Below are 13,700 nucleotides of genomic sequence, written 5' to 3' on the forward strand. Positions count from 1 at the left end.
TCTGCTTCTGAAAGATCAGCCCCTGAAAACCCTGGGGAGCCCAATTCTACTGTGACACACGTGGGGTCACCGTGAGTAGGAGCTGACTCGACAGCCGCTGGCTCGGAGTCGTGGACTGCTTGCCAGCTCTGCCCAGCAGCATGTTCCCTCCTCCTTGGCTCTGCCCACGGGCTGTGTCAGGCTGTGGCTACTCCCCCTTCTGCCTGCCCTAACCCAGTGGCTCATCGGCCCAGGTAGGAGAGTCCAAGGCAGCCCTTCTTGCTGTTGCTGAGGGACCTTCCCTGGTTGGATGTCGCCGTTTCTCTTCTCGTCCCTGGCTTCTTTTCCTCTCCAGCAGTCACCTGGCCGGCCTGCTCCCAGTCCCCTCCCCCAGCACTTCCTGCACCCCAGCGTCATTGCACAATCTGTCTTGCCTACTGGACTGAGAGCTTCTTGAGGCTTGAACTGTTTCTAATTTAGCTGAAACCCGTGGATCCCAGCACAGGGCTTGGCACCTTGCCGCATTCCACACAAATCTGCCGAGTGAATAAACAAATACCTGAGTGTTCACCGAGGTGCAAGGGTGAGCCCTCAAATGGGGCGTGCTTGTCAGGCTGTTTGGATTTGTGCCACTAGGACTGGGGAGAAAATTCAGGCCTAAGGATAAAATGTTGCAAACACAAATAACCAGAGCAGAGCTGGATGGGAAAGCCGGTGAGGCAGCCAGAGCCAGGACATTCAAGGAAAAGGCTTAGATGCGGTACGTAGATTCTCTAGATAGCCTTAGTGTGAGGAAATACTATATTTTCTATCAAAAATTAGTGCTGCACTCAATATATTTGCGAGAGATCTAAGAATATAAAATAATTTTAATCCATATACTGTTATAAAAGGAACCCTGGTGGTGCAGTAGTTAAGCGCTTGGCTGCTAACCGAAAGATCCGTGGTTTGAATTCACCAGCCACTCCTTAGGAGAAGGATGTGGCAGTCTGCTCCTGCAAAGATTACAGCCTCGGAACCCCTATGGGGCAGTTCTACCCTGTCCTACAGGGATGTTACAAGTCAAAATCAACTTGATGGCACACAACAGCAAACATACTCTTAAAATCCGGACTTGTTCCTACCCAGTCATCTCTGACTTTTGGCAACCACGCGTGTGTCAGAGTAGAACTGAGCTCTGTAGGGTTTTCACGGCTGATTTTTTGGAAGCAGATCATCAGGCCTTTCTTCTGAGGTACATCTGGGTGGAATCAAACTGCCAACCTTTCAGTTAGAAGCCAAGCCCTTAACCATTTGCACCACCCAGGGGCTCCCCATATACTCTTAAACTGGGGAAAAGAAGAAAGGCCAAGGGAACTAATATTTATGGAGTACAGATTAGACTTTTATCAGACTTTTCCTGTGCTATTTCATGTCATTTCCCTAACAACTTGACATGGTTTTTGTTACTTTCATTTCATTTTATTTATTGATTTTTTAATTTTAAAATCCATTTTATTTTTCAGAGCAGTTTTAAGTTTACAGAAAAATTACACAGAAAGTACAGAGAGTTCCATATACCAATTCCGCCCCCTCGGTGTCTCCCATTATTAACATCTTGCTTTAGCGTGGCACATTTGTTACAATTGATAAACCAACGTTGATACATTATCATTAACTAAAGCTCCTAGTTTACATGAGGTTCACTTTTTGTGTTGTTCTCAGAGAAATTAAACAACTGCCCAGCGTCACTGACACGTGAATTCCCATGTGCCTGACCACAGAGAACTGGGCCTTACGGCCTCCTTGCACCCTCTGCATGTTAACCTTTAAGTGAAGCCCTCCCCGGGGCTGCAGCTGACTTTCCATTCTGGAGACACCCTGTGGTGCAGTGAGTTACTTAATATGGCCCTTCTAGCCATAGTCTTTGTAACCTCCATACAATGACTGAGTACACCAAAAAAAAAAAAAAAAACCAGTTGCCATCAAAGTGGATTCTAGCTTATAGCAACCCTGTATGACAGAGTAGAACTGAGCCAAGTTCTTAACTGCTGTGCTACTAGGGCTTCAACAATTGGGTAGGGCTATGCAAATAAGGTACCTGTGGCCTACCAAGGGGGTTGGACAGCTTGCTAATAATGCAATTAAGGTGCATGGAACTCTGTGAGGGTAGGGACCATGCAAATAAGATATATGGAGCCCTAACGAGGGGGTTGGTCAGTTTTGCCATTCCAGTAGGCTTAAAATCCCAGAGGTGGAAGGGAGTACCTGACTACCACCAAGAAGAGAGATGAGTGGAGCGTATCCTCTGCAGCATGGATCCCTATGCTGAGGCCCTCCTAGGCCCAGGAGACAGAGAAAGAAGAGAGCCGCAACACCAAAGACAGCAAGATGGCAAGAAGCAGCGGCAGAGCAATGGTGGCAGCAGAACCAGGAGACTAGCAGGAAGGGCAAGGTAAGCTTCCTGGCCCGTGGAGAAACAGAGCTGAGTGCCTTTGGGCAGGAGGTTTGCAGGCTGAGAGGGGTGCCTCTGGGCACTTATTAATGGAGTTAAAGAGCTCTATAACACCAGCCCCAGCAGGACAGAGGTCCGGCCAATGGGTCAAAGGTCAAGAGAGGCCGGCCCTCAGGCACAGCTGAAAAGAGGCTGTCTTGATTAAAGAACTATATCCGGAATTGTAACCTATTACATAAACCCCATAACTGTGAGTGTTCTCAGTGAGCTCTCTGTGGCCACTGCAACAAATTATTGAACCCAGCAGAAAAGTAGAGTGCCGTGGGAGAGACAGTTGGTGTCAGAACTGGTAAAAAGGTTGGAGGTGGGAGGTATGTTTGACCTCTATCTCATAGGAATCAGCCTTGGGCTGTTTATGCCACTAATGATTCTTTCCCCTTGTCAGCTAGAGGTCGAGGCCCCTGCCAGGATATTTTGACACAACCCCACTCAGTTCAGCACTGTTCAGAGACAGAACCTCAAGGTTTCCCACACCACAACAACAAAAAACACCTGTTCCTGTGGAATCGGTTCCAAGTCCTGAAGATCTCCTGTGTTAGAGAGGAGAAGTGCTCCACAGGGTTTACTTGGCTGTAATCACCCTGCCTTTCTTCCATGGTGCCACCACGCGGGTTCGATTTGCCAACCCTTTGGTTAGCAGCTGACCACAAACCACTTGCACCAACCAGGGAGCCTCAGTCTCTCAAGGGATAATGACTTCCTGTCTTCCTAGATCAAACATACAACTTCCTTTACATTGTCAAAGCAACCTCTGCTCTCCAAGCCCCTTTTCCCAGCTCTACTGGAGAAAGGTAGCACCATCGCTGACTCTGTGCACCTCCTGAGCTCTGGGGGCAACACCTCCTACAGATTCTTATTTTGCAGGCCCTGCTGCTCATCTTGAGCTCTTTATCAAGTGGCGTCCTGGCCTTTGCCTGATTCTCTTGCATTTTGAGACAGAAGCTATCCAATTAAATAATAATAATATAAAAAAAGACTTACTAATTTGAGGCCATAAAAAAAACCTTCCAGAGTAAACCAAATCCAAATGCCTTTGATGAGTAATGCTACATAAAAAGGAAATTGACTTTATGGCTGAGTAAGTGCTAAAATGCTGACCCGTGGATAAGATAATTGCACACATACTGCGAAACCAGGCTGCCAGTGAGTAGAAGGATGGGAGCAGAGGCTGTGTAACTGATCTCGTTTGCAGCACAGTGTGGAGCTCTTGGGTGGCGCGAACTGTTAATGTGCCCAGCTGCTAACTGAAAGGTTAGAGGTTCAAGTCCACCCAGAGGTACTTCAAAAGAAAGGCCTGGTGACCTGCTTCCCAAACATCAGCAGTAGAGCACAGTTCTACTCTGAGATACATGGGAGTCGTGGATGGAATTGTGTCCCCCAAAAATATGTGTATCAGTCTGGTTAGGCCATGATCCCCAGTATTGTGTGATTGTTCACCATTTTGTCATCTGATGTGATCTTCCTATGTGTTCTTGTCGGGGGACAGCCCCAGGAAGGAAAGACCCTCACTGTGCGTCCTGGCAGATAATCCGAAGAGCTGAGACATAGCCCTTTCCGGATTCATGCATTTATTCAGGGAAACTTACTGACACGGGCAAGCAGCTGCTCTCCACTGGCGGCCGGCTGGACTATTTTCCACAATCACCTAGCAGGGGACCCAAGCTTATGTACCCTTCCAGTTGGGACCAAGGCTCCTTGTTTTTCTCCCATGTCCTTGGGCAGTCAGTGTTCCCAGGGACTTCACGTCCAGGCCCAGATGTTTTCCTTCTTGTTGCTAAGGCATTCTTCGGCCTTGGCCGCTGGCCCAGTCATTCCACTCCCAGCCTTGTACCTTAGCCTGAGTCCATCCCCAGCATGCTTCAGGGAAGAGCAAAGCTGACTCCATCAGGGAGGGGATGCATATAGCTGAATAGCGTTACCTACAGTCCACCCCTGCGTACCCTCCTAGTGTCCTTAAAATCTTACCACCACCCCCCTTCCGCAATAGCCCTAGGACTTGGTGTGCAGAAGAGCATTGCAGAACTAGTCTGCATACTCACTATAACCAGCAACACAGGGAAAGACATAGTAATAAGAGTCCCAATATCACCCAGAAGCCTGTCCTCCAGGTGGACAGGAGGGATTGCAGCCAGCTGGAGACAGGGTCAGCGGGGTCATGTTTGATAGCAGTGATGTGTTGTTGCAAGTCCTACAGAGCCAAAAACACATTTTTAGAGGCATCAGGGCTGTACACGCAACATTCAGTTTTCATCATGGCACAGGTGCCACCCTGGGTGGCGGTCAGGATGTCAAGGGCCATCCTACTCTGAAGGACGACCTTTTGTATTTGTTGTCTCGCCATTCAGAAGGGTGTTAGCCCACCTGGTGTTGTTAAGTGCAGCTGTGGTGTGTCTGGCTAGCACCTCTACCTGCCACTCCACATCTATAGTGGTGGCCTGGGACAAGAACAGGGACAAGGGGCAAAACCACCATGATGTGCACTGGTATCAGTGCTGGGCTGTTAACAGTTTGCCAGTTGCTGGGAATACTGGGGAGGATGGTGTAAATATTAGCAGCTATGTACAGCCGCCCCCAGGTGCAGCGCCCCACCCGGTTGCAGGGCAGGTACAGCTACCTGTGCAAGCCACGTGTCCAAAGCCATCCTTTGGGCAATGGTCATGCCCCTGCCCATAGGCTTTGCTTTTGCTTCCCTAACCAATCATTGGCAACAACTAGCAGGGTTCTAGCACACTGTTGTCAGGGGCCCAACTCATCACCCTAAGGGGATGAGCAGTATTAGTCCCATTCCGACACTCCCAGTAAAGGGGAACTTGACCCTTTATGAGAACTTACTTCTACCTGCAGTAGGGCGTTATTATACACTGCACATGACTTTCTCCAACATGCTGTACCTCTCTTTTGCTCCTCGCCACAACTGGGACCAAATTCCCAGTGGCACTCTCTTGTTGCTTTGCCGTTGCCACAGGCCCTACCTGTACCCCTTGGGGTAACAAGCTACGGTCCAATTGGCACGGCTGACCTTGTGTTAACACTCCTAAAGCCTGTATTTTTTTTACAGTGAACTTCACCTGCTGGAAGGCCTCCTCTTCCTTTGTCTCTCAGTCCCACACTGCTCCTTTCTTCACATTCTCTGTGTCTCTGTCTCTTTTCTCACACCCTCACTTTCTAGACCTCTTCCCAGTTTCACTTGTTTCTCTCTTTCTCTCACTCATTCTCTTCCCCTCTAGCCCCTGTATCACTTTTTCATTTAATCTTTTTGTTTCTCTCTCCTTCAGTCTCACTTCCTTTCTTCGCTAACCTTTATAGAGGCCATAGGGTTTGGGCTAAACGGAGTGTGAAGGGGCACCAGTGCCCTGGAAGCCCAAGAAATGCCTGTAGTTACTTCACAGTTTCTGCGCGGGGATTGGCTTGGCCTTTATCACCGCTTCAGGCATCACTCGAGTCTTACCTGACCAGATAACACCCAAGTACTTGATCAACAAACCAGGCTGTTGTGTTTTTCCCTCGTTCACTGCCTCACCTCCCAACTGAAGGCAAACTGGTCCTGGCTGTCTGAGTGTAGAGGGATGCTAAAGAAAACATTAGCCAAGTCGAGCACAAAGTGGTAAGTGCCCAATGCCTCCCCCATTTGCCCCATCATCTGTGCGATATTGGGTACAGCTGCAAACAAGGGAGGGTCACCTTATTCAATTCCCAGTAGTCTACTGTCACTCTCCAGGAGCCGTCGGCTTGTGCGTTGGCCAGACAGGACTATTGAAGGGGCTCTTGGCTGGTCTCAGAATCCCCACTGGGTGTAGCTCCTGCACGGCCTTGGTGATTTCTTGGTGCCTGCCAGGGAGGTGGTACTGCTTAAGGGCCATGACCTGAGCTAGGGAGTGCTACTGCACAGGGGACCATTTAACATTACCTAAAAAAAAAAAAAATTTACGGCTCTCACTTGCAGGTGGAACTCATTGGAGGTCTGCAGCTCCAGCCCCAACAAGATATCTCTGCCCAGAATGTATTCTGGGTATTGGGGCTACGTACATTTGGTGGGCCTTTGGGGGAAGCCTTCTAATCTGCAACACAAGTTTGATTTGGGGCACCCTGACAGCCCCACCCCATACCCATCAATAGCTGTTAGTGGCCCTTTAAACCTATCTGGGTTACCATACATCAGGTTACATTCAGCATCAATGTCTACCAAAGCAAAACATGTTGCTTGTTAGTGGAGATCCAGTGTATGATCATTTCAATGTGTGGCCTCCGGTCCCCTGTCACTCAGCAGAGGGCTTCCTGCACCTGCAGCGCACCTTGGCCACACCTCTAGTTGAGGGGTGAGGGAGACTTCCACCCCTCGTTTGGGGGTTGGGGAGCCTTAGGCTTGGCTTCCTCTCACGGGCTCTGGTCAGCGCCTTTGTGAAACCCGGATCTTTTGTCAGGAACAACTCTACACCAAAGAAACACATTTTATAGAACAGACAGTTTGATCAAACATACAGCACAAATAAGAAATGCCCCTGCAGGGAACTGCTGCATTGAGACCCCAGACTGCTTGCCTGAGATGCATGGTTCAGGCTGGGGTTGTCTTGTCCCGCCTATCAGCCATTCAAACCTATCCGTTGAAGTGCTCAATTGTCCCTACGTCTCAGGGTGATAAAGAGTGTGAAGAGTCCATTCAAGACCCAGTGGAAGCCTCTGTATAGGATAAGAAGCCCCGATACGATTTACCTGCAGAGAACACCCTGGCCTGTGGCTCAGGAATCTGTCCCTGCACGGGTTTTAGCCTTGGCCAGGGTCTCATAGGCGGGCCAGCTTTCCTGTGCTATCCAGCGTTTTCTGATGACAGTGGCAGCCCATGAGTGTAGGTCCAGTCTAGGATGGTGTGTGACTCTCCAGGGATGGTCCTCTCTTAAATCCAGGAGGCGGTCGATTGCACATCTCTACTCTGGAGCAGACAAGGCTTCAGCCTCTGCGGTCAGCTGGTAAGACCAGTCTGCTTGTTGGCTGTTCTCCGCTCTGCTTGTTGGCTGTTCTCCGCTCTCAGCACAGGGGCTTTTCTGACGACTGCCCACACAAGTAACACAAGCTTCTCAGGAGCAGAACTGATTTTGGTTTTTTTTTTTTTTTTTTTTTTTGCCCAGATGTCTCATCTCTGTAGGGGCTTGCTTTATATGTCAGTCCGAGGGTTGTCAGTGGCCAGATTGAATGGCCAGGCTGTTAGCTATAGCCCATCTCACAGTTTCCTTGTGCCCCTCTAAAAACGGCCCTAACTGCAGCAATTCCCGTCAGGACTTGGGGGCAAAAGTTTACAAAGGTGTGCATTAATACATCAACATCATCAATACGTGCATTAAGGATTTGTAGGGGCCCCAAGGGTCTTATCCATAGTCAGCCTGGGGCAAGTGTCTCAGTGATAGTAACTTCAGACCCAAAGTATACCTCGCTGGACTTTAATTGTAACACAAGGCCTTTGCTCCTCGCTGGTGACAGAGAAATTGGGCTTAATCCTCAATCTTAATTATTTCTGAAAGAAGATCTGAGAAAAGTTGGCAGAGCCCTCACTCATTTGTGGGGCCGCACCTCCACCACGCCAAGTGCGAGCATGGGTCCAGCCCAGCCGCCTGGTAACCTGGAGGTGGCCCCCTCTTTTAGTTTTCCCCTCACCATTGCAGCTGCAGCTGGGTTGCTGTTCAGTTATCTTGGTGGGGCAGCTCTCAGAGAATTCTGAGGTCTCTTCAAGGTCGCTCAACACAAGCTATCTTGAAGGGCTTTTACTCCTTTTTTCCCTGCTGTTTTAACTCCTGCTTTGCTCTGGGTGTTACAGGGTGTTCTCAGCGCCAGGAACTTGTTTAGCCCCTCCAGCTAGCTCCAGTCCCATGCTCTACCGACCAAGCTAGCGAGGCTTCGCTGGCCACCCCGGGATTCCTCCCACAGAAAAGCATATGGGCCAGACCTCCCCACACAGAGGTCGCTGGCCACCCCGGGATTTCCCCCGAAGATGCCTCTTGCTCCCGCAAACGGGACACTAATGTTTCAGTGGAGAAGGAATAGGCCGCTCGCAAATCCTCCAGCTGCAGCTCTGCTTCCAGCTGCCTAATTCGGGCCCTAGCAACTGGCTCTGCATGGGACACCCCGCTCAATGCTGCCAGTAGAAGCCACCCCACACAAGCCGCCTCAGCACGGCAATCTGGCTTTTGCTTTGGGGCCTCCCATGAATATAGCCATGCCCACAACAGCGGCCACACAACTCCCGCAACCAAAACACGAATAGCCTTCTTTTCTTTCTCAACATTCAAAGACTCTAGTAACTGCAACAATGCCTGTGGCATTTTCGGGGTGTCCCCATACTCACGCACAGGTCCCTAGGCATCAACAGCCTGGGCTAGTGGTCCCAGGGCATGCGTCCCTGGCCGCCCTGGGATTTCCCCCAGCAGAGCCTGCTTTTCCCCACACATCTGGGAAGGCACGGTGTGCCCCTCGGATTCCCGCTGACTATGCCACTTGTTGGGGGACAGCCCCAGCAAGGAGAGACCCTCGCTGTGCATCCTGGCAGACAATCCAAAGAACTGACACATAGCCCTTTCCAGATTCATGCATTTATTCAGGGAAACTTACTGACACAGGCAAGCAGCTGCTCTCCACTGGTGGACGACTGGAGTATTTTCCGCAACCACCTAGCAAGGGACCCAAGCTTATATACCATTCCAGCTGGGACCAAGGCTCCTTGTTTATCTCCCACGTCCTTGGGCAGTCAGCGTTCCCAGGGACTTCACATCCAGGCCCAGATGTTTTCCTTCTTGTTGCTAAGGCATTCTTCGCCCTTGGCCGCTGGCCCAGTCATGCCACTTCAGGCCTTGTACCTTAGCCCAAGTCCATCCCGAATTCATCTCCAGCATGCTTCGGGGAAGAACAAAGCTGACTCCATTAGGGAGGGGGTGCATATAGCTGAATAACATTACCCTACAGTTGTAAATCCTATCTCTATGATATTTATGAGGCAGGATTAGTAGCAGTTATATTAATGAGGCAGGACTCAATCTACAAGATTAGATTGTGTCTTGAGCCAATCTCTTTTGAAACATAAAAGAAGCGAGCAGAGAGACATGGGGACCTCATATCACCAAGAAAGCAGTGGTGGGACCCGAGTTTCCTGCACCAAGAAACTCCAAGACCAGGGAGGATTGGTGACAAGGACCTTCCTCCAGGGCTGACAGAGAGGGAAAGCCTTCCCCTGGAGCTGACACCCTGGATTTGGACTTTTAGCCTACTAGACTGTAAAAGAATAAAATTCTCTTTGTTGAAGCCATCCACTTGTGGTATTTCTGTCATAGCAGCACTAGATGACTACGACAGTGGGGTCACCATGAGTAGGAATTGACTCTGTGGCAACTGTTAGCGGAGAAAGGAGCGTGTGAGGCTTGAGCTCGTGGCCTGGGACCTCCTCGCTGTGTTCCTGGCCGGCTGGAGAGCTTAAGTAAGTAGGCTCACCGACTGTCAAACTCTGATACCCGCAAAATAACAAAATGAGAGTTTTTTGGAAATGTTAACAAACTCTACAAGGGCAGTGGCTCTTTTTCTTTCAAGATCTCCCTGGTCTCTCAGCTCTTCCATACCCATTGCTGCTGATGTTTTTAACCAAGCCGCGACACCCCATCTTTTCCTTGGGGAGTTTGGTATGTTCACATGTTTCGACTACTGATCTGCTTGGACTTATTTCTATTAACTTATTTCATTTTCTGTTTGCCAGGCTTTGTGTTTGCGTCTCTCTTTCTTTCTGCTATATATATATATATATGTACATATATATGTATATATATACGTACATATATATATGTATATATATGTGTGTGTGTATATATATATAAAACCCTGGTGGTGCAGTGGTTAAGTGCTGTGGTTGCAGACCAAAAGGTCAGCAGTTCAAATTCACCAACCACTCGTTGGAAACTCTATTGGGCAGTTCTTCTCTGTCCCATAGGGTTGCTCTGAGTCAGAATTGACTTGACAGCAGTGGGTTTTATATATGTAATTATATATATGGACTCGACAGCAATGGGTTTGGGTTTTTTGGGGGGGGTATGTATGTACTTGTCCTCACTTTTTGCCTCTTACAGATTTAGAAATGTAACACTCAATTTCAAATTCTTTGGTGGTTCTCACACTTGAGTGAGCAACTAGAGATCTTGTAAAGGCAGACAGCTGCCTCCCGGTGTCTGATTTAGTTGGTCCCGGGCGGAGCATGAGAGCCTACCTTTCAAATAAGTCTCAAAATGGTGCTACTGCTGGTCGTCCTGGGACCACACTTCAAAAATCACTGTTTTAGCACAAAGATTCCTTTGCTTTGGGGGAAGGGGAGTCAAGATTCGTTTGAGAATGTGACGAAAGTTATTGATCACGTCCCTTCAAAATTATGTTGTTGTTAGCTGCCAGTGAGTTGCTCCTGACTCAGGGTAACCTCATGCACAATGGAACAAAACACTGCCTGGTCCGGTGCCATCCCTCTGATAGGATTTTCACTGACTGATTCTTGGAAGTAGATCACCAGCCCTTTCTCCCTAATCTGTCTTAGTCTGGAAGCTCGGCTGAAATCCGTTCAGCATCACAGCGACACACAAGCCTCCCCTGACAGACAGATGGTGGCTGGACATGAGGTACGCTGACCAGGATTCAAACCCAGCTCTTCTGCATGGAAGGTGAGAATTCCACCAGTAAACCACAACTGCTCCCTCCCAAAACTCTATATACACACAATTTCTTGCATTCAGTTTTAGGGATTTATATTGCTCCCACCCCAGTCAGTCCATAGACTGTCCAGGAGTCCATGTGGACCTCCAGTTACGATCCTCCGCTTTAGAGGCTGCTTGCACTATTTGGGGGAAACACTGATGCTAGGATACAGGAGTCATAGTCAGACACCCTACAACGGCCTGATCATACAACTTTCATTGATTTAGCCAGAAAATGCTTACTAAGCACTTACCATGTGCCAAGCGTTGTGTTAGGTGAGGAAGATAGAGCCTCAGTCTTCAGAGAGGGCACACATGATACATAAGCAGAGATATAGCCCACAGGCAATTACAAAATTGTATACTAAGTGCCGTAACAGGATGCTGGTGGCTTTGTTTTGTGCTGTCAAGTTGATTTTGACTCAAATGGACCACATGCAACGGAGTAGAATTGTCCCATAGGGTTTTCTTGACTGTAATCTTTATGGCTGCTGATCGCCAGGTCTTTCTCTCATGGAGCTGCAGGGTGGGTTCAAACTGCCAACCTTTCAGTTAGCAGCCAATCATTTAACTCTTGCTCCACCAGGGCTCCTTAGTAACAGGGTAAGTGACATGTAACAATGGTACAATTACAACAACCTTGGGCTTCCGCTCTAGGTCCTACCAAGTCAAAGGGCAACCCAAAACTTTCCTGAGTAAAGACCAGTTTTCAATTTGCACATACTTCAGTCTTGGTCTTGTGGATGTGTGACTGACCCTATCATGTGAATTTTTTTGTGCATTTGATCTTTGTGCCGGGGGGTCCAGTAACTGGGGCTCTTCAGCAAGAGGGTCATTCATGCAAGGTTATCCAAAGAATGTTGTTGTTGTTAGGTGCCATCGAGTCAGTTCTGACTCAACAACCCTATGTACAACAGAAGAAAACACTGCCCGGTCGTGTGCCATCTTTATGGTCATTGTTATGCTTGAGCCCACTGCTGCAGCCACTGTGTCAATCCATCTCCTTGAGGGTCTTCCTCTTTCTTGCTGACCCTCCAATTTACCAACCATGATGTCCTTCTCCAGGGACTGGTCCCTCCTGATAACATGTCCAAAGTATGTGAGACAAAGTCTTGTCATCCTTGCTTCTAAGAAGCGTTCTGGCTGTACTTCTTCCAAGACAGATTTGTTTGTTCTTTCAGCAGTCCATGGTATGTATATTCAGTATCCTTCTCCAACACCACAACTCAAAGGCTTCAATTCTTTTTTCATCTTCTTTATTCATTGTCCAGCTTTTGGGTACATATGAAGCTATTGAAAACACCATGTTGTGAGGTGTGCAACCCCCATGCAGTGAACAATTTGACATTTGGTCCTGGCTCCTGAGAGCTGAAACATGCCTGAGACCAACGAGTGGGGCTGACCAGACCAGGAGTGACCACCTGGGGGCCTGAAGCTGACTGAACCTCAGGAGGCATGATGTCATCTATCGTGGCCATGTGGCGAGGCCAATAAAGGCCTTGGAAGACAAAGGCTCAATAGTGCTTCCTAGGTAGAGAGAGGGAACATCTGCTTTCAGGAGAATAAGTGCGTCCCCTGGGGACATGGAAGCTCTGTGCTGAGACTTCTCTCAGACCTTGAATTTTGTGTTCCTATTTTTTTTTTTTTAATACATAAAGATGGCCCTTTCCCTGGAGTTTGTGGGTCATTCCAATGGATTATTGAACCTAGGTGAAAAAGAAGGGGCCAGCACCCTCTGGCCTGGCCCTGGGTAAGTAGAGATACGGGAGAGAAGCGGCTGGTATCTGCTGACCTGGCCCCAGGTGAATGGGGTGACCGAGAGATGGGGCCAGTATCCACTTACGTAGCCCTAGGTGAATGGTACCTGTTGACCTGGCCCTTGGTGAATGTGGATGATAGAGACGCGCCTGGGGCTGGTACCCACTGACCTGGCCCCAGGTGAATGTGATTGAGAGAGACACACAAAGGGCTAGACCCGCTGACCTGGCCCCAGGTGAATGTGGATGAGAGAGACACACACAGGGCTGGACCCGCTGACCTGGCCCCAGGTGAATGTGATTGAGAGAGACACACAAAGGGCTAGACCCGCTGACCTGGCCCCAGGTGAGTGTGGTTGAGAGAGACACACATGGGGATGGTACTCACTGACCTGGCCCCAGGTGACTATGGATGAGAGAGACACTTATGGGGCTGGTACCCACTGACCTTGCCCCAGGTGAATGTGGATGAGAGAGACACACATGGGGCTGGTACCCACTGACCTGGCCCCAGGTGAATGTGGTTGAAAGAGACACACATGGGGCTGGTACCTGCTGGCCTGGCAGAATGAGGGTGAGAGAGAAAGTGCTGCGCTGGCAGATGGGGCCTAGACTAACCAGGGAAGGAAGGCAGAGATTTCCACAGGACGCAGCTGTTATATGGAATAAGATTTATTATCCACCAACATCTGGCATTGGAGGTAGATGATCTCAGCCTCCCTGGACTGGTTTGGTATAATTGGCAACAAAGGTGGGATTCGC

The 13,700-nt window shown here is 49.1% G+C and overlaps 1 long non-coding RNA gene across 1 annotated transcript; it reads left to right on the plus strand.

Moving 5' to 3' along the window:
- The first annotated feature begins 1,942 nt into the window (after positions 1–1,942).
- Positions 1,943–12,749, plus strand: LOC135228589 (uncharacterized). Its single transcript, XR_010319177.1, has 3 exons — positions 1,943–2,413; positions 11,025–11,148; positions 12,453–12,749. It is a non-coding gene; the product is annotated as an uncharacterized LOC135228589 (long non-coding RNA).
- The last annotated feature ends 951 nt before the right edge of the window (positions 12,750–13,700 follow it).

This window comes from Loxodonta africana, chromosome 23 (genome assembly GCF_030014295.1).
Source record: "Loxodonta africana isolate mLoxAfr1 chromosome 23, mLoxAfr1.hap2, whole genome shotgun sequence".
Classification (NCBI taxonomy): domain Eukaryota; kingdom Metazoa; phylum Chordata; class Mammalia; order Proboscidea; family Elephantidae; genus Loxodonta; species Loxodonta africana.